The following is a 25,778-nucleotide window of genomic DNA, read 5'->3' on the forward strand; positions in this document are numbered from 1 at the left end:
GGACCTACGCGTAGGCAATGGAGCACGAGTTGCTGCTGTTGCTGTAGGGACTTATTTTCTATCTCTGCCCTCTGGGCTTGTACTAGAATTAGATGAATGTTGTTATGTGTCTGCTTTAACTAAGAACATTATTTCAGTTTCTTGTTTGGACAAGAAAGGTTTCTTTTTTATAATAAAGGACAAATGTTGTTCAGTTTATTTAAAAGATATGTTCTATTGTAGTGCACGTATGATGAACGGACTCTACATTCTAGATCTTGAAAGCTCTATCTATAACATAAGTATCAAGAGGTTCAAGTCAAATGACATGAACCAAACCTATCTCTGGCACTGTCGCTTAGGTCATATAAATGACAAGCGCTTATCCCAGCTCCATAAAGATGACTTGCTAGACTCATTTGATTTTGAATCATATGAGACATGCGAGTCATGCCTACTAGGCAAGATGACCAAGACTCCCTTTAGTGGGCACAGCGAAAGAGCGACTGATTTGTTAGGACTTATGCATAGTGATGTATGTGGCCCTTTCAATGTCGCTGCTAGAGGTGGTTATAGGTACTTCATCACATTTACTGATGACTTCAGTAGATATGGTTATGTGTACTTGATGACACATAAGTCAGAATCCTTTGAAAAGTTTAAAGAATTCAAGAATGAAGTACAGAACCAGCTTGGCAAGAGTATTAAGATACTTCGATCAGATCGAGGTGGAGAATACCTTAGCCATGAGTTTCGTGACTATCTAGCTGAGTGTGAGATTCTATCCCAACTCACTCCCCCTGGAACACCACAGTGGAATGGTGTATCCGAAAGGAGGAATCGTACCCTATTAGATATGGTACGGTCTATGATGAGTCACACAGATCTTCCTATATTTCTTTGGGGCTATGCTCTAGACACGGCAGCTTTTATACTCAACTGAGTTCCATCCAAGGCCGTGATAAAGACATCATATAGGATATGGACTGGGAGAGATGCCCAGGTGTCTTTTATGAGGATTTGGGGTTGTGAGGCTTACGTTCGACGTCAAGTCTCAGATAAATTAGGACCTAAATCCGACAATCTTTTTGGATGCATAGACATGATTAATTAAAATGACTTGTTAAATTTGCGGGTAGTTTTTTGTTAAGTCTGCAGCGACTTATGAAAGAAGAGGGAGGTTCCTTAGGTAGATAACCGCCTTCTCTCAATTGTTGGATAAGCTAGGCGCCACTCTTCCCATCGGTTCTTCTCCAGCTCCTTATAACTCTGAAAATCAGCTTGTAGTTTAGTGTTTTGATCTTTTAAAGTATCTTTCTCCAATTTGAGTTGTTCCAATTCCTTCTAGAGCAGTGACAGCTCGACATCTTGAGTCTTTCTTTGCTCTTGTTCCTGTAGGATAGCGAAATCATGAGAGGCTAGGTCTTGAGCTTGTTCAGAAAGACAGACATTATGAAGCTTCTCTACTTTCTCTAAAATAAGGCTTTTATGAGAAGCGTCTAAGAGAGCTTTCTCCTTTAAAGCAATTTTCAGTTGAAGACCAGAGTGTAATCGGTCCACCTGTAGCTCTAAAGTTCTCCTTACAAGCTCTTTGTCTTTCAATAATTATTGTGATTCCTGTAACTCCTGCCCCAATACCCTTAGTTGTTGATCTTGCAAGACCACTTTCTCTTGCAACTGAGTCAGGTCATCAGGAGAAGGAGGTAGGGTAGCTTTCAATGTTTCTATTTGAGCTTTTAGCTTATTGTTCTCCCGGTCCCGAGCCATAAGTAGCTGGTCAATGTGCAGACTCGAATCAAGGAACTAAACAGAATAATGATACAGTTAAAGATAAGGATAAGAAGTTAACAACATATAACCAAGAATACTTACAGCTACTGCCTGACGACTGTGATGGTCGGCCCGATTCAAAAGACTAATGCCCCTTAGTTGTTCTTGGCCCTGTAGCCAAGATTCAACCAATAGGCCTTGTAGTTGTAGGGAACAATAGCTAAGTGGATAAGAAGTCTGTCCCAATTGAGAAGGCAAACCCATAGCTTGTTTGAATAAAGGCGGGGGAACAGAGGAAGAAGGAGGTAGGGAAGAAGAAGATGCAATGGAGGGGAAAGAAGTAGTAGAAACAAGAGCAGCAGAAGAAGAACTAGATGGAATAGAAGGTGGCAATGCAAGGGATACTGACTCAGTCATGGGAACGCGAATTGCTGAGGGCCCGACACTAGGAGAAGATCTCCGGCAAGGTGTTCGTTTTGCCCATGGCCCAGAAGCCAAAGGAGGCAAGGCCAATACAAGAGGTGGAGAAGACACAGAAGGGATAAAGGTCATCTAAAAAGCAGAAGCAGAAGCAGAATGAGCTGAAATAATAGCACGAAAAGAGGGGATGAGTAGACCAGGTCTCATCATCCTAAGAGTAGGATTAGAGATAATATGGGTAGGAGTCATCGGTGCTTTACCTCTCTCAAGAGAAATAGACGCCGGGACAAGAGGAGCTTGCACAAAAGTACCAAAAAGATCACCAAAGGAAGCATCCTCAGTAAGCTTTGGCTTTTTGATTAAGGCAATGAAAAGTTGTTCTTCTTCCTCTTCCATGGCTGTGACAGCTTCTGCTTGTTGCTCTTCTTCAGATAGCAAGCCCAGGGTAGAGGAATTAGGATTAGCCCGGCGAACTCGCAACCACTCTTCTCCAAGATTATTCACAAAGGACTTAGTCATAGTAGGGTTCTTGTACATAAAAACTAGAAGAAGAGCATCAGCTGAAACACAGGAGTTAAGCACCATTATAAAGGAGATATATCAATCAATAAATATAGGGTAAAATGTCTGTATATACCGAAAGAGTCATCCAAGGGAGTGCCAATGTTGCTTATCCCAAAAGGAAATATCAAACCCTCCACAATTAAATGCGGCAAGCTAAATTTTGCTCCCCTCAACTTAGACAAAGCAAAGGCAACAGAGGGATCATTGAGGAGATTATGGGTACTAGGAACCGGAGGTAGATCGTATATCCACTGGATAGGAAAGGGAGGGGGAGAAGGAAGACGTATACGGAAAAATTTATGGTGTCATTCCCCTTGAGGGGGAATGCGGTTAAACAAAATAGTCTTAGGGCGAGATTGAAACTTGAAGACACCCATATCTATCTGGCGTGGAACGAAGAAGTGATGAAAAAGACGAGGGGATAAAGGAAAGTCTAGCAGCTTAGATACTCCAATGAAACCCATGAGAATAGAAAAAGACTGAGGGATAAGCTGATTGAGGGGAATGTTGAAGTATACACTAACATCAGAAAAAAAGGGATGAAGAGGGAATCGAAAACCTTGTAGGACTTGGTCCCGGAAGATGAATATACACCCTAATGGAGGAAGATGTGGACTATCTAGTGGAGTAGGGCGAACTATATAAGAAGGAAAACCATAAGTCACCTTCAAATCCACCTCTTCTGTCTCCGTAAGATCAGAAGAACACGCAAGGAACCATGTAGGAGGGGAAGTAGCCATGGTGAAACAGTAGAATGAAGATGAATTGAGGGAGATGAAGAGAAAAGTTGAAAAGCGGAAAAGAACTTAAAACCCTGGTTTTCCTTCCGGTCTTGTGCTAAAACCCCCAAATAAAGATAGTAGAAGAAACAGGAAAAGAAAAAGTACTCAGAATTCCAATCGTCATAAATGGGTGACGACATTAAAGGATAAAATCAAATTCCAAAAAGGGGAATAAATCCCAAGAAAGAGAGGTTGAGTTAAGTAATCTTCTTCGAAAAATGCGAAAAGTTTCCCTAGATATAATTTTAATTCTTAAGAAAGTCCGACGAATATAAGAAAAATCGGTCAGGTATTATAAGTTTGGATTATTTGTTTAATAAAACAACAAATCCAAATGGACATAATAGACCGGACGAAAGTTAGGTATGAGGCATTAGTCGATAGACAGGACTTGGTTAGAGGATATCAGACGAAATTCATAAATATGACTATAAATCGGCCGGTCATAGTAGACCAGCCGAGATAAATACTATGCTAATATGTCGAGCAAAGGTTTGTAATGGTAAGCAAGGTAACATCCACAATATGAAATTTGGTCAAAATATAATACATAAGATGATACAAGTATAAATTGGTCGAGTATAACAAATCTACCAATATCGAAAATACTGCAATAGGACTGCACTGAATCGAACGGGACACAATTAGCTGTAAAATATCAGACGATATTTGTCAGCATTGATATATACCGGCCGGTCATGATAAGAGCGGTCGGAATAAAGAATATTATAAGAGGTTGGGTGAAGTTTTATGATAGCCGGCCAAGTGGCGTTCAATATATTTAAACAAAACAAACAATCATCATGAGGAAGAATAGATTTGACAATAAAAGGGGGAAGATCAACCTTACATAAGTCTACTAGATTGTCATCATAAAGTCCGGGTCACCCTTAAAAGGATTCAAATTTGAGTAATAAAGTCATCCTAAGGTCAGCTGAGGAAATAGATCAGGAGGCCTATTATCAATAAGTTTGCGACGATTTAGGAAGTGGGGAGGGGGATTACGAGATATGTAGTTTTCCTCTCGCAATTGTTGAACCGCCCCTTCAGCTCCCGCTGTGAAGGCCGCTAGGATCAACCTCACGATCGACCAATTGAATTCAGTATATTCAATCATGATAGTGGCCCATTCTTTGTAGCAGTGTCTTCGTTTGCTTTGTAGACCACCAAAGCCATCTGGGAAGTCTTAAGATCGTTTTCTTTGATAGAGACTCGGTTTTAGATGAATTTAGGGAGGTGTTCAAAGAAGTTATTTCATCATCCTTCAGCTGCAAGGCCTTAAGTTTTTCAGTCAATGCTGATTCATAATCAGCCTTTAATTCGCCAAGCTTGGAAGTTAATTCTTGGTTAAGATCCGTAGCTGATCTAAGCTGTGTTTGGAGACTTTCAATTTGAACTTCAAGTTGTTTCTTGGAAGCAGCGAAAAATGTGGCAGAAGATAACTCAGTAACTTGTTGTTTCATCTTGTCATTCTCGGATCTCAGCTTCTTGTTCTCGTTGTGTAAAATGTGCATTAGTCGAGACAAGCCCATATTTTCTATCCATCGCTAGAGATATAATAATGGATTACGACATAGTCATCAATGAATAATAAATAGACAATAATAAACATACCTAATTCTCACTATGGGAAAAATGATCAATTATTTCGGAAGTGGTAAGTTCTTCAAAAATAGGAAGAACTTTATCCCATGCGTTAGCAAAGGAATCTCCTAGCAATATGGGGAGGACGAGAATAGTAAAAGAGCATTAGAGAAGGAGGAAGTAGGAATAGATGGAGGAGCAAAGACTAAATAAGAAGAGGGTGAGGAGGGTAAAGATCCGGATGCTGGAATAGACAATGGAAAGGTGAAAGAAACATCACCAGAAGCACTGACATTGGAAAAAGGTGAGGCAGGAAAACTAAGAGAAGGGTAAAGTTCAGCCAACGTAGGCTCATCAGAAGGAAGGTCAGCAGGAACAAAACCTTCTGAAACCAGTTTGTCAGCAGGAAGGATAAACCTCCTTTTTGAAGAAGGAACCCTAGTAAGTTTGCGCCCCAGGCATTTACCGGTAGCAACTTCAGCTATCGATTTACCAGAGCTACCAAGAGACGTGAGTTCAATGATAGGAAGAGGGGCGGATGATGAGGTAGCAGCAGCCGCTAGTGAAGCAACAGTGGGTAAAGAAACAACAGAAATTTCTGTAGGAAGACCTTCGGGAGCCTCAAGAGTTGCCGAAGAGCTGGGTACCTCAGCTAAAGGAGTTGGCTCTTCGATTGGTGGCGGCAGAGTAATAGCAGCCAGAAGCTCTTTTTCTTTGGCGTGAATTGCGTCCTCCGCCAGACGCAGTTCTTCATCGATCAAAGTAGTATAAAAGCTCTCCACTACATAGGAAAGAAAAATAGTTTAGTTAGTTAAAATCAACGAGAAAGAAATAGGGTTTTACCTAAAGAGCCTTGTGTATCAGGCTTGACGGGGCTTAGGCCGAACAAGAATAGAAGATTGACTCTCAGCCACTTGGGAATAGAAAGTCGACGATTTAACAACTTTTCACAATAAACAGGAAAAGAAGGATGGAGATGAAACTCCCTGACATCGGGCAAGGGGGGTAAGGAGGATTTCCAAGCATAAGACCAAGGAATGGGTCCTGAAAACTTTATGAAGAAGAAGCGGGATTTCCAAGCTTTAAGAGACGAAGGCATATCCTCAAAATGAACCATTTTAGTCTGGGACTAGAACAAGAAAACACTAGGTTCCGAACACTTGAGGTAAGAAAACATGAAGAAATTTTGAGGAGTAGGAGGGATATCTAGCAGACAAAACAGCATGTAAGCACCACATAGATAACGAAAGGCGTTAGGGGCAAACTGTTGCAAAGGAATATCAAAATACTGGCTTATTTCGATCAAGAAAGGAGGAATGGGAAACCTTAAATCTCCTATCAACTGATCCTTGAAAAAAGTCACGCAATTAGCAGGGGGACGATGAGGACGATCATCTGGTTTCGGGATTAAGATGTTATACTCCCTGGGGATTTCGTATTGATGACGAATGGTAAGCCTAGCACTTTTATCAAAGGAAAAAGACATTTGAACATACCAAGGAGCGATCGTTTCCTCCGCCATAGACAGAAGTAAAGGCTAACAGAACAACAGATTACTTACTGGAAGCAAGAAAAGAAATCGCCGGGAAACGGTGAGCATAAGGTTCAATCAAAGACCGCAGCAAGAAAGAAACACTAAGGCAAGAAAGGAAGGACAAAGGTGAAAAGAAGACAAAGGGTTTAGGGTTTGAAAAACACATAGCCATCGTCAAATCAAAATATTTTTATCTCAGTAGACGCTGAGGATTATAGGAAAAAGGACAGAGACTTACCTGACGTAGCAGAGAGAGAAAATATATGTCACATAATCATAAAGAAGCATTTATGTTGGACGCGACAAATCAGATCATGCCGGGGTTGGTAACACCTCGTTATACGCTTCCAACATTCTCTTACCAGGGGAAAAGCCAATCACAAGCAAGGAAATTTTGAAAGAAGACATGGTTTACTAGGCATAATGAAGGAAGAGAGACTGAGTTTGACTAAATCCAGGTTGAGGACAAGAAAAACTAAGGATAGCTATTTAAGCATATGACCTGTCCTAAGTTAATGTCATTATGAAGTATAAACTAGCATTGATCGAGATGATTTTTTACTCATATCGGTTGACATAACTTTGGCTGTGATAGATAAGTATAATGTCGGTCGAAATAACCTTGTTTGTAACAAACAAGCGAATATCGGTCGGTATAACGATTAGCCACAATAAGTAAGTATAACATTGACCGAGACAACCTTGTCTGTAATAAAACAAGGGAATATTCGTCTAAGTGACAATGTTTATAACGTACAAGTGAATATTGGAAAGCACAACATCACATCTATTCTTAGAAATTAAAAGGGCTCAATAAAGTCACTTGATTCAATACAAAAGATTGTTTTTACACTTAGAATCTGATCAAATACATAACATTACATTTCCCCTCAGAACATCAAACATCAAACAGATAACAAAAATTACAAACATGAGCTCTTGAGATGCTTAGAAAATTTCAGTCCCACTAAAGTCAAACTTACCATGGAGCAGAAGTGGGAACATTTTACCTGGCACGAAAAAAGCTTGTCTGGGCAACAAAAGTGGAAATGTTTTACCAGGAAGCTTGCCCGGGCAGCAGAAGTGGCAATATTTTGCCCGGGATGAAGAAAACTATGAAGCAGAAAACTCAAGGGCAAGGGGAAGGGGACAGATCTATTTAGACCATGGTGCAAAGGTGACTGAAAGAGCCTCTCCCCTGTTAGAGCCCCGAAGTTCTGCAACTAGAGCAACCAATCCTAGCCCAAGGGCAACATGAGCTACGTGTTTGTAGCAACATCCATGGGCTATTTGATTGGTCCTCCGTAAGTAAGAAGAATTTCTCTGAAGCTCGTTGAGTCTCCAGAACAGTTGCGCCTTCGGTTGGAGAATCTAAACCTCGAGGAACGTCATTTTTTGGGAAGGTTTCTTGAACCCTAGAGTTAGCCGAAGTAAAAACTTGAATAAACTCATACATAGATTTTGCCTTGTCCAACAAGAATAGCCCCCAATGAGGGGGATTCTAGACCATACTCTTAGCAGGAAAAGTTAGCAAGGAAAGAAAAGAACTTAGGTGGATGAGGAATGAGGAGAGGGTTATAGCCCTATTTAAAGGATCAAAGGACCCAAGGAATCACTGTACTAAGGTTCACGGGATCACTGTACTCAGGTTCACAAGATGGTTGTACGTAAAATCTGTAAGGTCACTTCAGTACCTGTGGCAAAGTCACGGGTAGGAAAAAATAAAATCAGACTTGTGTCTAGTCAGTCGTTTACACCTCCTTCGACTAGACTTGAAGGGAAGGTTAGTGATATGGGTTAGGTTTCATGGATCCCCGATAAGGAAGGGAAAGGAGATAACCAAACGGAGAAGATAGATCAATATCGGTCGGGAAATATCTCAAAGGAGGTAAGCTAATATCGACCGGGATATGCCTCCAAAGAGGCAGACCCATACCGATCATCATATACCTCAAAGGAGGTAGGCTAATATCGGTCGGGATATACCTCAAAGGAGGTAGGCCAATATCGAGAGAAACATACCTTCAGGAAGAAAGGTCAATATCGATCGGGATATACCTCCAAAGAGGCAGACACATATCGATCAACATATACTTCAAAGGGGGTACGCTAATATCGACCGGGATATGCCTCCAAAGAGGCAGACCTATATCGATCAGCATATACTTCAAAGGAGGTAGGCTAATATCGGCCAGGATATACCTCAAAGGAGGTAGGCCAATATCGATCGAGACATGCCTTTAAGAAGGAAGACTAATATTGGCCGGGATATACCTCAAAGGAGGTAGGCAAATATCGATCGAGACATGCCTTTAAGAAGGAAGGCCAATATCGGCCGGGATATACCTCAAAGGAGGTAGGCCAATATCGATCGAGACATGCCTTTAAAAGGAAGGCCAATATCGACCAGGATATACTTCTGAGTGAGTAGACCAGTATCTACCTAGACATGCCTGTAAGAAGGAAAGCCAATATTGGTCAGGTTGATTAATACCTTGAAAAGATACTTCATAAAATACAACCCAGTGCTAGCTAGAATAATAAACATAAAGGAGCCCGGACGAGCACTGCCCCAGAAGCCTCATGAGAGGTAATAATAATTGATCAAACCTAGTTAAGCCCAGCTCCGACTAATACAAGGAACATTGGTACCTTAAGCTATCTCTGATATAGCAAAAATAGGAGGGGCAAGTAGGAACGATAGAAGCACTTTAAAGGACCTATGAAATAGGATAGAAGTAAATATTTTAATAAAATAGTTAATGAAGATATTTGTAGTATATAATTGTATAATAGGTGTTATATATTTTGGTGGGAAATGTGTTTTTAGATTGTTTTGCAGGTGCTAGACGACAAAAAAGGTACATCTGGGGTACGAAAAAGATTCCTTAAAAGTCATTTACCACAAGTACGCAGTTTACGTCATCTCATAATAAACTCTAACAAACCGGGGTCCACTTCATGACTACGGAGGTTATATAAAGTGGTATAGAAAGGGGAATCCTCTCCGTTGGCTAGGTAAGTTCGCATCATTGCGCACATTCAGAACCCTAATTTTTCAACTACTGTTCATCTCCTTCTTCTTCTTCCTTCTTTCTTCTTCCACACTGAGATAAATCACTGACTTGAGCGTCGGAGGGCCTAGCCAGGGATTCCCACCCCGGTCTTAGGTTACTGACGATAGTGTTGGCTGGTCTCTTGTGCGCAGGAAGTCTTGGAAGCTCTGAATCCGAGTTCTCTTCAGTCGGATCTCTCTCTTGTTATTAGATCTTCGCGCAAGGAGGGCATTCGGGGACTCTACTCTTCTCGATCCGCTTTGGGTTTCTCGAATCTGGGTGTTCTACAGGTATTATTCTCCACTAGCGGTAGGTTTTTTTTCTCCCGGCTCTCTGTCTTGCCGAGCTTCTCAGACAGGATCAGTCAGCAAAGAGAAATTCGCAAACATGTGTCAGGAAACCGTAAGTAAGCATTTATAATAGACACAACAGACCAAATAATACTCATATCAGCGTTGTCGTATCACACACTACTAATGTTCTTTTACCGTTGAAGGACCAATCAACGAGCAGAAGATGTCAAAAAGGTGTCGGGTTTCCCAAGTGTAATAAATAGAAGGGATCAATATTAAATTATAGTGTGGAAAAAGTTAAGATTTCTGAATAATTCTTGAGCCTACTCGATCTTGTAAACAGGGCGGACCTTAAAGGTTCATTAAATCACATACAAGGAATCGACCATTTTTTCATTCTAGGTATGACCAAACACATTACATTACACGTCCTTCTCGAACATCAAACCTTAACATTATCGCCATTAATTTTACAAGTATAGTTATGGGGTTGCCATAAGTATATCAACCCCACTCGAATTGTTCCTGATCAAGTAAGGGGAAGGGGGAATATTTTGCCCGGTACTTTTCATCTATAGACGTCAAATTGTGGGATGATGGAAAGTAGAATGACAGCTTGGGCACATAGGAGAAAGTTGCCCTATTCTCCAGGCAAATGAATAAAGATCCCACCAGTCTAATTTGATCCAACTCGGCTTACAGAATATCCACCTTAGCTTGCAGCCGATCTATCTCTTGTCGTTGTTGCGATATTAGCAGACTGTTTGTATGGACTTTCCTGGTTAGCGCAGCTATCTCTGAAGCATGATAGGCCTTCAAATCATTTAACTCTTTAGTCCTGTGTTTAAGATCTCGATAAACTTTATCCCTCACAAATGTTTCGGACTGAGCTTGGGACGGGGCTGCCGATGGTAGCACCTCCGGTTCTCTATGTGGCGAACGATGCCGGTCTAGAGCCTACATCACCTCATCCAAAGTTTTCCCTTTATCTCGTAGCAATTGATCCCAGAGGGAAGGGTCTGAGGCCATGAGTCTCGACAAATCTATGGAGTAGAATGGAGTAGAGAGGAATGAAGACGGGTGTGGAAGGAATCAAGAGCACAACTCTATTTAACGTGCCAAAAGGAGTCATAGGTTCACTGTAGGAGAGGTCACGGGATCACTATAAAAGAAGTCACGGGATCACTATAAAAGATGTCACGAGATCATTGTAAAAGTTATTGTAGAGTTGCCACAGAAGGTAGCAAGAGGTCAGAAATAGACTTAGGTCTAGTCAGTCTGCTACACCTCCTTCGACTAGACTTGAAGGGGAGGCTAGTGATATGGGTTATGATAAGTGGACCCCTTTTGTAGGAGAAGGAAAAGGGATAACGAAGACAAGGAAGGCTGAAAAGGGTGAAATGAGGGGCCGCCCGGAAAAGGTTTGACCCGATAATGGGGTCGCTACATGCATGGCAGACAAAGATCGGTCGAACGTAATAAACCGACCGAGCATATAGGACCGGCAGACGAAGATCGACCGAATATAAAAGACCGATCGAGTACGTATGGTTGGTTGGATATAAAGGATCGACCTGGCATAAGGAAAGTTTAACCTTAGGCGGTCAGGAGCATGACAAGGTCATTTGAACATAGGAGTTTAGTAAGAAAAGACCAATCGAGCACGATTACTCGATCAGGCATATATAACCGATCGAGCATAGAAAGTCGGCCAGGCGTGGAAGCTCTTAACCTTGCGCACAAGAAGCAAAGGTCAAACGAATGAATAGATCGATCAAGTCTATAAGTTCAGTGGGCAAAGGATGGCCGGGTTCTATAGACCGGCCGAACACAAAGGCATTTAGTCTCATATGATCCTTAACATACAGTCGATTGAAGGAAGGGCTATCGGGTAATATTGTCTCTATAAACCCAACTGGTTGATCTTGGTCAGTAAGGTAGGGTCGGTCTTGCTCAATGGACCGACTGAGCATATGAGCTCGGTAGGTGAAAATTGGTCGAGTGTAAGAAATCGATCGAAAGTAGAAGCACTTAATGTTAAGTTGCCCTGAAGACCTATATACACTTGACCGATTAGTCTCGGTCGATAAGGTAGGACAGGCCTGGCTTAATAGACCGGTTAAAGCACAGAGGCATTTAACAGCATACGATAGACCGAAGGAAGGGTTAAAGGGCAATGATGCCCGTATACGCCCGATCGATTAATCTCGGCCGGCAAGGTATGATCGTCCGGGCTCAATAGACAGGCCGAGTATGAGAAGTAGATCGAACATAAAGGTCTTCAACCTTACATGGTTTCTGGCATATTTATAATGGAGTCTTAGTCGGGTATAAATAACCGATCGAGTATAGAATACCGACTGAGACTAGTACAGACAGAAGATATTCCTCATATATGCAAAATGAGCTTATGTGACTAACCAAGTATGTGTGACAGGTGAACCATAACAATATGTAATCATATTACAGCTTAATCAATTTGACGGCAAATAGCTTCTAGAAGTCTCCACAGGTATGCTAAACGACAAAAATGGTACATCTGGGGTAAGAAAAAGATTCCTTAAACTATTATTACAGTTTCAACTTACGTCAACTCTTAGCAAACTTTAACAAACCGGGGTCTACCTCATGACTGTGGAGGTTATATGAGGTGGAATAAAAAGGAGAATCCTCTCCACTGGCAAGGTACACAAACATACGCATTGCATCCAAATCAAACCCTAATTTTTCATATTGCTTCTTCTTCTCACCGGAGACTAACTTGAGCATCGGAAAACCTAGCTAGGGATTCCCACCCAAGGGTCACTAACGCTTTATCGGTTGGTCTCATCGTGTGCAAGAAGATGAGATTATCTTATATATTGGATTGTCGAACTTTGATCGATCCACGGAGCTACCTCGCCGGAATTCCTTTTTGCAAGGTATTGTTCATAGATCTGCTTTGGTCTTCTCGGGTCTATTGTTCTGCATTTAAGTGTTTGGGAGGTCCACTGTGGTTTTCTCGGACCCTTCCCCGTTCTTCGACATCAAAGTCACTATTAGCTACCACTCGCCGTCGCCCAGTGCTTCATCTCGCAAGCTCTCAGACAAGATCAGCGTTCTTCAACAACTACGAGAAGGAGGATATTTACCACAAGAACCACTCCCTCGATTTATAGATTCTCATCATCTTATCCGAGAATTACCCAAAGATTTTCTTAGCACGTTCAAATGATCATGAAGTAAACACACTCCTTGGTATTCTATGTTGTTTATCCAAACTGAGAATGTATTTATGAGAATTGGTAGTAATTTATTTATTGATGATTGTATATCTTTAGAGTTGTTTCTGATATATTTATGGAGTGTTTGAGATAGTAAATAGGTGAGCATGCAATGAGCAAGTCATTAGATATTTGCATTTTGACTCAACAAGAATCTATCTATGAGGGTTAATACTTACTGGCTCCTTGATGATTGTACACCTACATAATTGTTTTTGTGAGAATTAACACTTTTCATCCCTCTTTGAAGAAATATACGGATTGGATGTTCAATGTTCTGGATTGTATCTCCACTTAAGTTAAGATTTCGGTTAGGCTTTTAATCCCGAACAAGTTTACACTAAAAAACCAAAGTGTTATTATATTCCAGTCAGGATTTTATTCCCAAACACATCTGATCTGTTGAATGAAGATCCATACGCCATTATATTTCGATCGGGTTATTAATCTTGAGCGAGTTTGAGTTGATGAAAACCAAAGAGCTATAATATTTCAGTCGGGATTTTATTCCCGAGCACATCTGATCTGATGAATGAAGATCCCTACACATATTTCACTTGGGTTATTAATCTCGAGCGAGTTTGAGTTGATATATGAAAACCAAAGCGCTATTATATTTCAGCCAAGATTTTATTCCTGAGCACATCTAATCTGATGAATGAAGATCCAAACGCCATTATATTTCGGTCGGGTTATTAATCCCGAGAGAGTATGAGCTGATATATGAAAACCAAAGTGCTATTATATTTCAATTAGGATTTTACTCCCGAGAAACTCTAATATGATGAATGAAGACCTAAACACCATTATATTTCGGTCAAGCTATTAATCTCGCGCGAGTTTGAGCTGATGTAAGAGTTTTGGTGTGCCATTGTATTTCGGTCGGGACTAGAATCCCAAACAAGTTAATCCATGGTAGGAATATGTTGAGAAGTTTAAAGTTGCTGCTTCCCTATTCGAGGTTTAAAGTCTTCGGTTCCCTTTAAAGTAGTCAGGCCAGTCACTCCTTATGGTCCCCGATCGACGGGTGCTGAGCTTGGGAATACGCTCAGAAATTTACAGTCGTTGCTCGACTATTAAGGGTTTAAAGTCTCTGGTTCCCCTTATGGAAGTCAGGTCGATCACTGCTTAAGGTCCCCGATCGACTGGTGCTGAGCGTGGGAGCATGCTCGGAAGTTTATAGTCGCTACTCGACTATTAAGGGTTTAAAGTCTCTGGTTCCCCTTATGGAAGCCAGGTCGATCACTCCTTAAGGTCCTCGTTCGATTGGTGCTGAGCGTGGGAGCACGCTCGGAAGTTTATAGTTGTTTCTCGACTATTAAGGGTTTAAAGTCTCCGGTTCCCCTTAAGGTAGCCAGGTCGGTCACTCCTTAAGGTCCCCGATCGATTGGTGCTGAGCATGGGAGCACGCTTGGAAGTTTATTGTCACTGCTCGATTGTCAAGAGTTTAAAGTCTCCAGTTCCCCTTAAGAAAGCTAGGCCGGTCACTACTTAAGGTCCCCGATCGACTGGTGCTGACATGGGAGCAGGCTCGAAAGTTTATAGTCATTGCTCGACTGTTAAGAGTTTAAAGTCTCCGGTTCCCCTTAGGGAAGCCAAGTTGGTCATTCCTTAAGGTGCCAAGTCTTCGATCAACTGGTGTTGAGCGTGGGAGCATGCTTAGAAGTTTATAATCGCTGCTCGACTATTAAGGGTATAAAGTCTCCGATTTCCCTTATGGAAGTCAGGCCAGTCACTCCTTAAGGTCCCCGATCGACTGGTGCTGAGCGTGGGAGCACGCTCGGAAGTTTATAGTCGCTACTCGACTGTTAAGGGTTTAAAGTCTCCAGTTCTCCTTAAGGAAGTCAGGTCGGTCACTCCTTAAGGTCCCCGATCGACTGGTGCTGAGCATGGGAGCACGCTCGAAAGTTTATAGTCACTGCTCGACTGTTAAGAGTTTAAAGTCTCTGGTTCCCCTTAAGGAAGTCAAGCCAGTCACTCCTTAAGGTCCCCGATCGACTCGTGCTGAGCGTGAGAGCACGCTCGAAAGTTTATAGTCGTTGCTCGACTGTTAAGGGTTTAAAGTCTGCGATTCCCCTTATGGAAGTCAGGCCGGTCACTTCTTAAGGTCCTCGATCGACTGGTGCTGAGTGTTGGAGCACGCTCGAAAGTTTATAGTTGTTGCTCGACTGTTAAGGGTTTAAAGTCTCCGGTTCCCCTTAAGGAAGCTAGGTTGGTCACTCCTTAAGGTCCCCGATTGCCTGGTGCTGAGCATGGGAGCATGCTCGAAAGGAGGATTGTTGTGTTTATCTAAGAATATATACGTGTTTTTTAGAGGATGATTACCTGTATTTCTCCATTGTATTCAAAAATTAAATGAAATGCATAAATGAATTACAAGCGTACTTGTTAATTTCTGTATGGTTGTAAGTGATTTGCACTCCAAGGTCGTTCGAGATTCCTCCCTTCTATGTCTTGGAGATAGTAGGAACCCGAAGCAAGCTTCTGTATGACTTTGTATGGTCCTCCCCATTGTGGTGCCAATTTGCCAACATCCCCCATGGGCTTGATGCATTTCCATACTAGATCCCCCACTTGAAAGAATCGTGGAATGAGCCTTTTGTTGTAGTTTTGCCTCATTCATTGTCCGTACGATATAAAGCGAGTTGCTGCCTTGTCCCGAACTTCTTCAATTAGATCAAGCTCCATAAGATGCCTACCTGCATTATCCTTATCATATAGTTGTCTCCAATCAGATTCCACCCCCACTTCAATAGGGACTACTACTTCACCACCGTATACTAACTGGAATGGTGTTATTCCTGTAGCTTCTCGAGGCGTGGTGCGATATGCCGATAACACACTAGGTAACTCATCTACCCAACTTCCCCTAACATGATCCAATTTAGTTTTGAGTCCTCTGATAATTTCTCTATTAATTACTTCTATTTGCCCATTACTCTATGAATACGCCCATTTTGAGAAACAATCTATAGCTACCAATAGAAACTTCTTTATGTCGTCGCCAAGGGAAATGGACCTACTATATCCAAACTTCATTGATCAAAAGGACAAGAAACTATAGAAGTTCTCAATATCTAAGTAGGATGATGTGAAATATTTTGATGTTTTTGGTAAGGTGTACATGTTCTTACGAGCTGAGCTGCATCTTCTTGTAGAGTAGGCCAGAAATATTCTGCCAATAATATTTTACGAGCTAAAGATCTCCCTCCAATATGGATACCACATGAGCCCTGATGGACTTTTTGTAAAATATATTGTATGTCTTCTGGTCTAATACATTTGAGTAGAGGGCTAGAGATGCTAGTTAGAGCCCTAGAGTCAATCATATGATGATTATTATATGGACTCGATGTATCATATTCCTATATATTAATAAAGGCATTTCTTTATGGTTATTATACTTACTTGTATTGATGCCAAATAACTAAGTATAATAGCGTCTTTGAGTAGAAGGTTCTTATCTATATCAATCAATTTGTTGAATTGATAGTGAGATGATATAGAGAGCACTACTCTTAATCATTCCTAGTCGAGTATTAACATTCAGGGACAATGTTAATGCAATAAGACTAGCATGTAGGTCAACTCGATGACTTGATCTCACAAGTCATGGATATAGAGATATTAAGTTGACACATGGGTATGCATTGGAGAATGTATACTGAATGACCCGCCATGAGAAAGTATCATGGATCATTATATGAGTGTCATATACTTTCTCATGTGGCTATTAGTATGACTACTAGTCCTTAGACCTGAAGTCACCATGGATCCCTACATAAGGAGTTATGTAGTTTGGTTTCGTCAAACGTCACCCGTAATTACTGGGTATGTAACAAATTATGCAGAGGGATGTGAGTGATATAGATGAGATCTATCCCTCCTATATAACGGGAGTGACATCATGATTGTTGATAGAGTAAGACCACTAAGTGCATGACCATGCCCAAATGAGTCAATATGAGATATTGAGCTCATTTGTTTAGAATGAGTCTACTTGAAGTTCAAGATATAGATTGATTAGAGGATGACACGGTCTATGCCTCAATTGATCAATCTAGATGTCAAGGATAGAAGGACATTGTCACATATTGTGAGAGTCACAATTAGTAGTCACAAAGGTGATGTTGGATCTCAACATTCTTGTAACTTGGGTAGTAATGATGCATTGCTAGATACCGCTCATTACTTATGCTTTTAAATGAGTTTAGGAGCATTGCCAACGTTACAAGAACCTATAGGGTCACACACAAAGGGCAATTAGATGGAAATTAGGTTCATATGATGAACCAAGAGGATTAGGTTCATATGATGAACCAAATTGGATTAAGAGTAATCCTAATTAGATTAATTGAGTAAGACTCGATTGAGTTAGACTCAACTGAGGCTAGACTTGAGTTTGACTCAAGTGAGACTTAATGATGATATTCATTGAATTTTGAATTCAATGATAAATGGTGATATTCATTGAATTATGAATTCAATTTTAATATTATATTCAAATTTCGATTCAAATTATGAAGAGAAGAGGAGTTTCAAAATGGCCATTTAATGAAGAATGAATACTCAATAAATACTTATTAAGACTCATTAATGAGGCTCATTAATGGAGTTAATGAGCATTAACTATTTTCATTAGATGAAAATACTTAAGCCATTTTACTCTTATTTTTTCATGATGAACGGATCATCATTATTCTTCCTCTCTTCTAGCTCTCTCTCCCTCTCCTCCTTTGTCGAGCCACCCAATAGTGCCAGCACACTCTAAGTGGTTCTTCTCCACCTATTGTACGTGTGGATACATATAGAGGAGTGTACGCTTGACCGGCATCCTTTTGGACGAGCTAGATAAGTGAAGGGCTTCGAAACAAGGGTAACGCTTTTTATTCATGTAGATCTAAGGTAGATCTAGGTTAGAAACATGCACATGATTTATTTTTATATCTTCGCACGGATCCGTGGCAAGACTTCGAGGTTTCTGCAACGCAAAAAGCGGTTTTTGCGGCTCAAAAGTCCCAACAAGAGAAAACCCTCTTATAAAGATGGCCACCCACCAAAGTGTACCGAGCGACCCTCTTCTTGAAAACCCTTGCTTGCTCTTCATCTACTCGCAAAACACCCTATTACAAGAATAGTATAATTGGTGTTCTCCAATCACCCTATATTTCTACATCAGCTTGCCTTTTGATACAAGATATCAACACTGTCTATTCCACAGGCCGGTCCAGGTTCCAGGGTATTATTGCTAAAGCTAATTTAGCTAACTCATCAACCACCTGTTTTTTTGATCGCAGAATTTTCTGTATACTTACTTCTTGAAATTTAGCTTTCAGCTTACCAAATGCTTCTGCATATAACTTGAGTTGATCATTGCTTATTTCGAAGTTGAGCTGCCAATTGAGAATCAGAATAAATACATACTCGAGCGGCTCCTACATGCCAAGCGGCTTGTAAACCAGCTATCAATGCTTCATATTATGCCTCATTATTAGTGGCCCTATAATTTAATTGGATGGAAAGTTGAACCTGGTCTTCTCTTGGAGATATAAGAAGAATTTCAATTCCACTACCCACTCTAGTAGAAGACTCATCTACATAAATTTTTCAAGTTCCTTGCTCTTCTAGACCTTGTACTTCTGTTATGAATTCTGCTAGAGCCTGTGTCTTAATTGTCGAGCGGGGTTGATACTGTATGTTATATTTACTGAGTTTAGTTGTTCATTTAATTAACCTTCTGGATGCCTCTGGATTGAGGAGTACTCGGCCGAGAGTGCTATTAGTTAAAACTATGATTGCATGTGACAAAAAATAAGGATGCAATCTTTTGGTTGTTAACACCAATGCATAGGCTAATTTTTCGAGTGTAGTATATCTATACTCGGCTCCTTTTAATAAATGGATTAAAAAGTACACTAGTTGTTACTCTTTACCATCCTACCTCACCAACACTGATCCCACAACATGCTCATTTGCTGAAAGATACACCCAAAAATTTTCTCCTACTATAGGCTTAGCTAAACAGGTAAGGTTGACAAGTAATCTTTCAACTCTTGGAATGCCTTGTCACACTCCTTATCCCACTAAAATTTAGTGGCCTTCCTAAGTATTTTGAAGAAATGGAAGCTTCGGTCGGCTGACTGAGAAATGAAACGAGACAAAGCAGTAATCCGGTCGGTCAACCTCTAGGCTTCTTTCATGTTGTGTGCAGGTTCCATGTCCTGGAGTGCTCAAACCTTGCTAGGATTTGCTTCTATTCCTTGTTTTGTCACCATAAAGCCAAGGAACTTACCACTTTTAGCTCCGAATAAACATTTGCAAGGGTTGAGCTTGAGTCCATACTATCACAAGGTTCTGCATGTTTCTTCTACATCCTTGCATAACTCACTGGCCTGAAGTGATTTAATTAGTATGCCATCCACATATACCTCCATATTTCTTCGAATTTGCTTTCGTAAGACTTTGTTCATAAGCCTCTGGTAAGTTGCCCCTGCATTCTTTAATCTGAAAGGCATAACATTATAACAATAAGTACCTTCTGCTGTTATAAAACTAACATTTTCTTAATCATCTTTGGCAAGGGGGACTTGATGATAGCCTTGATAGGCATCCAACATACAAATATATTCACAACCAGTAGTAGAATCCACCACATGATCAATACGAGGCAACGAATAGTAGTCCTTCGAACAAGCTTTGTTGAGATCCCGAAAGGCAATACACACTCGCCACTTGTTTCCTGGTTTAGAGACCAGGACCACATTTGCTAACCAGCTAGGGAACTATACTTCCCGACTATAGCCTACCTCCATTAGTTTGTCCACCTCCTCCTTGATGATTTGGTTTTGATCGACTCCAAAATCCCTCTTCGTTTGCTTGACCAGTCGAGCATCCGGATATACATGTAATGAGTGCTCCATTAGGGGAGATGCCTGTGACTTTCTTGTTGGGTTTTTCGGGCCGCGAAAACCGCGTTTTCGCGTCACGGAAACCCCGAAAGCCCCAGCCACCGGATCCGTGCAAAGAAAAATAAAACAAAATATGAGTACGAGTTTACAAACTCTAGATCTACACTAGATAAGAGTATTACCCTCGATGCGATGTCCTTCGCTATCCCGCTAGTCCAACGGCTTGCCGGATCTCAAGATTGTCAACGTAGACAATCCTCTACATGTATCCACACAAACACACTAGATGGAGAAGGACCAAACAAGGTGTGCTAGCACCTAGGATGTTCGTCCAAGATAGGAGAGGGAGAGCAAGAAGAGAGAGCTCAAGGAGGAAGAAGAAGTGAATTGCCTTGAATGAAAAATGAATTCACATTCACTACAAAAGTGGTCGGCCACTTTCACAAAGTGTAACCCCCATTTTGCATTAAGTGTGGCCATTAAAGAGATTTGTAACCTCCATGAGGTGGCACACACATGTGCTAAACATGATGATGTGGCACCTCATTATTGGCCACTTAATGCTAAGTCACAAATGATGTGGCATAAAGTCAAGTCAAACTTGACTCTTCATCTTCCTCTTAAGTCAAGTTAAACTTGACTTAATCTCTCTCATGGTTGATCTAATCCAACCATTTAATTCAAGCCAATTTAATATAATGAATCTAATTCATTTAATTAAATTGATTCAATGAGTCATAATCTAAATTAGACTCATTGAACACATGAATCAACTTGAGTCCAACTCAATTAGCCCAATTAGGATTACTCTTAATCCAATTTGATTCATCAAATGAATCTAATCCTCTTGGTTCATCATATAAACCTAATCTCCATCTAATTGTCCTTAGTGTGTGACCCTATAGGTTCTTGTAACGTTGGCAATGCCCCTAAACTCATTTAGGAGCATAAGTAATGAGCGGTATCTAGCAACACATCATTACTACCCAAGTTACAAGAATGTTGAAATCCAACATCACCTTGTGACTACTAATTGTGACTCCTCACAATATATGACAAGTGTCCTTCTATCCTAGACATTTAGATTGATCAATGTGAAGCATAGACCATGTCATCCTCTGACCAATCTAAATCTTGATCTCTAAGTAGACTCACTAAATCGAATGAGCTCAATATCTCATATTGACTCATTTGGGCATGGCCATGCACTTCGTGGTCTCACTCTATCAAGAATATCGATGTCTCTCCCGTCATATAGGAGGGATAGATCCCATCTACATCACTCACATCCCTCTGCATAATTCGTTACATACCCAGTAATCGCCTTTATAGTCCACCCAGTTACGGGTGACGTTTGACGAAACCAAAGTACATAACTCCTTATGTAGGGATTCATGGTGACTTCAGGTCCAAGGACTAGTTGTAAGGACACACGAGCAATAATTAGGAAATTAATTTAAAAATTAAATTAATTAATTAATTATGAATTTTGAGGAATTTTTGGGAGTTAAAAATAATTTCTACACATGTTTCAGGGGTAGAATAGTTAATGGTGAGGAGGTTTAAGATAATACCTAATTAAGTTAGGAGTTGATAAATCTAATTACCCTAAGTTAAAATCATTAACCAAATCATTAACCTAGCTATAAATCCCAAATTTCTCAGCCGATTCTCTTCACTATGCTTCCCAAAATCGGCGTTACTCTTCTTCTCCTCCACTGCGGTCTTCGACCCACCTCGTCACCGGCTGTGAGATCTGGTCAGACGCCTTCCCACATCGGCGAGCGGCGGACGACGTGTCGACCAGTTACAGATGGCCTACACACACTCCCCGTCGGCACGACATCACAGTGCTAGGGATTCCGGCGGCGATGCAAGAAGGGAAAGGCAAGTTCATATCCTTATGGTTATGTGAGATCTATGAGGTATGGGATAGGAATGTAGAAGTTGTGAAATGTTTTTCTATGTGATCGGATCGGTCGTATAGTTTGCGATTGATTTCTTCCCTGTAGAGTTGTGATTCGGCTTGAGGTTCCGTTCATGTTCTTGCTCGATTTGCATTGCTTCTGGATTCTTGCCGGTGCATTCTGTTTTGATGGAGTTCGATTTCCTCGGAGTGTTCTTCCTGTGGTTCTTCTAGTGTTCGATAGGCAGTGATTGAGTTTGGATTCGAATTCTTCCATGAAGATGATGTTTCGAGTTTTTTCTGTGTGACACTTGTTTGTTTAAATGTTTGACTGAGATATCGATTATGGAATGAGTTGTGGTTGAGTTTCTTGAGAAGTTCTAAATTTAGTTTAAGGTTTCCGTGAGGTATTTGAGCCGATCTTGAGATTTCGTGAGGACTCTTGATTTGGTTTGCGATTACAGCGGTGTTTGCGGTTCGATTTGTGGTCTCAATGTTGTTTAGTTATGGTTAGGCTTGCTGATATGATTTCTTTGAGGTTCTATGCTATTTCTCAGGTTTCCATCGGGTTCTCTATTTGTACCTGTTCACAGGACGGGTGAACTTGGTGGGTAGTGGATGCTTCGCAATTCTTTGTATCGTTTTGGTTTCTTGCCATATTCTTTGGATTTCATGTGTAGCATTGTTGGATTGGTTTAGAATATGTAGAACTAATTCGATGTTGCTCTACTCTGGTAGTTGTGGACTTGTTTGGTTTTAATGCGGGGTTGATCTACCTCTATGATAATCAAGGGTTTTCGCAATTGATCCAACAGATTTTAATACATTTGCTATGGCGGTTACAAGTACTTGATGGGTTCTAGATTTTCAAAATGGTATTAATTGGTTGGAGATTTCTGCATAGGTGATTTTTGGGTTTCTATCGATTTGGTTCAAATTGGTGGTTTAATCAAGTAGATGATAGGGTGTAGTCATTGTAGATTGATGTGGTTCTGTTGTGGTGAGTGTTGTATAAAATTGTGTATGCTTGTGATCTTCCTATATGACTACACGTTAGCTTCCCTACTTGTGATCTTACGTTACTTTGATATGCTTGATTTAAATACCGGATTTAGCTTGGGATCGATGATGTTTTGTTTTCTGCTGCTTTTGAAGGACTTGGATAGGTTACAAGTGCTTTAGGCACGGATTGGAGATACTATGTTGTTGTTCTTATTTCTCTAATTTTCATGAAATGCTGGAATGATTTGGAATGAATTTGTAACACCCACGAAATTATAAGATATGGGTATGATTTTTCGTTAGAGCATAAAGGTAAGAGGAATCAAAAGAAATAATAGAGATAAAAAAGAAAGAGAGGGAAGGTTTGAACCTTGAACCTCCCACAAATAATAGAGTTAAATTGGTGTATGATAACCACTAGAATAATGAATAATAGATGGATAGAAAGGAATGGAAATTGTAGTTAAAGGTGAGAAGAAAGAACTAAGTAAAAGAGCAAGAGAAAATCAAGTTGCTTACCTTCTCTTCCTCTTGGTTAAGAGAGGGAGCAAGAAAAAGGCAAATTGCCTTCCCATCCTCTTTCCTTCTAATTTTCGTGGGAATTAAAGAGGGAAGAAATAGAGGAGTCAAGGGGGAATGAATAAGGACATGATTCATTCCATGATGAATAAATAGGATTTAGAGGAGAAAAGAGAAAGAGAATTTACTAATTCTTCTTCTTCCTCCTTCTTCCTCCTCCCTTTTTCCTTCTCCACCGAAACTTAGAGCTCCTCTCCCTCATTCTCAAAAGTCAAGTTAAGGTTTTCTCTCTAAGAAAACAAATTTCCAAGAAGGAGTCTCAAGGTTTACCTCTTACAAGAAGAAGAAAACAAAAAGGGAAAACTAGGAAGAAAAGCTTCTTCTTCCTCCTCACAAGGGTATCATTTTCTTAAGGACAAACAAGCGACAGTACCAGAGATAGGTTTGGTTCAAGTCAGTCGACTTGATCCTCTTGGTATTTATGTTATAGATAGGGCTCTCAAGGTCTAGAATGTAGAGTCCATTTATCAGAGGTGCACTACAATAGAACATATCTTTTAAATAAACAGAACAACATTTGTCTTTTATTATAAAAGAGTATCCTTTCTTGTCTAAACAAGAAACTGAAACTATGTTCTTAGTTAATGCAGGGACATAACAACAATCGACTAACTCTAGTACAAGCCCAGAGGGCAGAGATAGAAAGTAAATCCCTACAGCAACAGCAGCAACCCGTGCTCCATTGCCTACTCGTAGGTCCACCTCACCCTTTGTCAATATCCTGCAATTTCTCAGCGCCTGCAAATCAATACAAATGTGAGAAGAACATCCAGTATCTAATACCCAAGATGTAGAAATAGATAGATTGACTTCTATAACATATATACCTGAAGTAGAAGTCTCACTCCTCTTCTTCTTGTGATCTTCCAAGTATCCTTTGCAGTTCCTCTTCCAGTGCCCAGTCTGACCGCAGTGGAAGCAGGTAGCATCCTTGGCAACCCCTCCTTTCGGTTTCATTACCTTGCCTTTTCCCTTGGCTTGGGACTTTCCCTTACCTTTAGGCTTTCCCTTGCCCTTGTGCTTCTGGACCATCAGAATGGGCTTAACCTTCTTAAGGTTAATCTCAGCAGTTCGTAACATACTAAGTAGCTCGGGCAGTGGCTTGTCAATCTCGTTCATGTTATAGTTCAGAATGAATTGACTATAGCTATTTGGCAAGGACTGCAAGATCAAGTCAGTGGCCAGCTCTTGGCCAAGTGGGAACCCCAGTCTTTGTAGGTTCTCTATGTACCCAATCATCTTGAGTACATAAGGACCTACGGGAGCCCCGTCTGACATCTTGCACTGAAACAGTGCCTTAGAGATCTCAAATCTCTCATGTCTCGCTTGTCCCTGATATAGTTAGCGAAGATGCTCAACCATATCGTAAGCGCCCATCAACTCGTGTTGCTTCTGAAGCTCAGAGTTCATGGTCGCGAGCATTAGACAGGATACATCTAATGCGTCATCTTGATGCTTCTTGCAAGCATCCCGGCCTCAAGTGGCAAGGGCGGAGGAGCCTCCGAATGGGCTGCCAACGCATACGCTCCCGAGTGAGAACTATGTTCCAGTCCAGGAAATTCGCTCCGTTGAGCTTGTCCTTCTCAAGGATGTATCGCAGGGAGAAGGAATTCGTGTTCGACGTCATGGTTATCTACAACAGAAAATTTGCAGAAATAAATATCATATTCTTTTAAAATTATTTAATTAGGCCTTTAACTAAATGATGCTCCCACTGAATACAATAATTCTTGTGGGACAAGATCCACATCATACTAACCCTTGAGTTAGCTTTGGCTAATACGCCCAAGGCTTAGTATGATCGGTAGGTAATGATTACCAATTACATCTCTATGCAACTCTTGTTTATAGAATCAATATCCGCATTTATATTAAAACTCGAGTTAGCTTTGGCTAATACGCCCGAGAGTTAATATAAATGTGATTTTGTCCTACCTTTCCAACTATTGGAAGAATGCCTATAGTTGACTCGATCCAACCGAGTAACTAGGAATACTCAATCTAATTGAGTTTGTATTCACCCATGCGTTGATAGGCGGGACCAAGATTGTCCCTCCGTACCCTACCAAGATAATATGTATTGCTCTGCTTTGGCAGATTCAACAATACATGTGATCGAGGTAGTGATAGGTATCACG

Source organism: Zingiber officinale, chromosome 8A (assembly GCF_018446385.1).
Source record: "Zingiber officinale cultivar Zhangliang chromosome 8A, Zo_v1.1, whole genome shotgun sequence".
Lineage (NCBI taxonomy): Eukaryota > Viridiplantae > Streptophyta > Magnoliopsida > Zingiberales > Zingiberaceae > Zingiber > Zingiber officinale.